This window comes from Microtus ochrogaster, unplaced genomic scaffold (genome assembly GCF_000317375.1).
Source record: "Microtus ochrogaster isolate Prairie Vole_2 unplaced genomic scaffold, MicOch1.0 UNK108, whole genome shotgun sequence".
Lineage (NCBI taxonomy): Eukaryota > Metazoa > Chordata > Mammalia > Rodentia > Cricetidae > Microtus > Microtus ochrogaster.
The window spans coordinates 110,605-110,938 of NW_004949206.1; positions in this window are offsets into that span (position 1 = coordinate 110,605).

The window sequence follows — 334 nt, forward strand, 5'->3', positions numbered from 1 at the left end:
TCCTATTCCCCCACCCCCTCACCCCTCCCCACTGCTGCCACATGACAGACGAGTAGTACAGTAAGGTTTAACGTGTTTATTATGCACATACGGATCTTATATTGGATCGGGAGATGCGGGGCTGTGTTGATCCTGACCTGATGCTGTCTGAAAAATGACAATCTACAGAAGGGATGATGCATTTGTTATTTTTGTATCACTGCGACCACACACATGACGGAAACAAAGCAAGAACTGTTTACCTACGCCTCTGGTCTCAGAGAATTCAGTCCATGCACTTAGCTCCTTGTTTCTGGGCTGGTTGTGAAGAAGAACAATATGGTGGAGAAGCTTC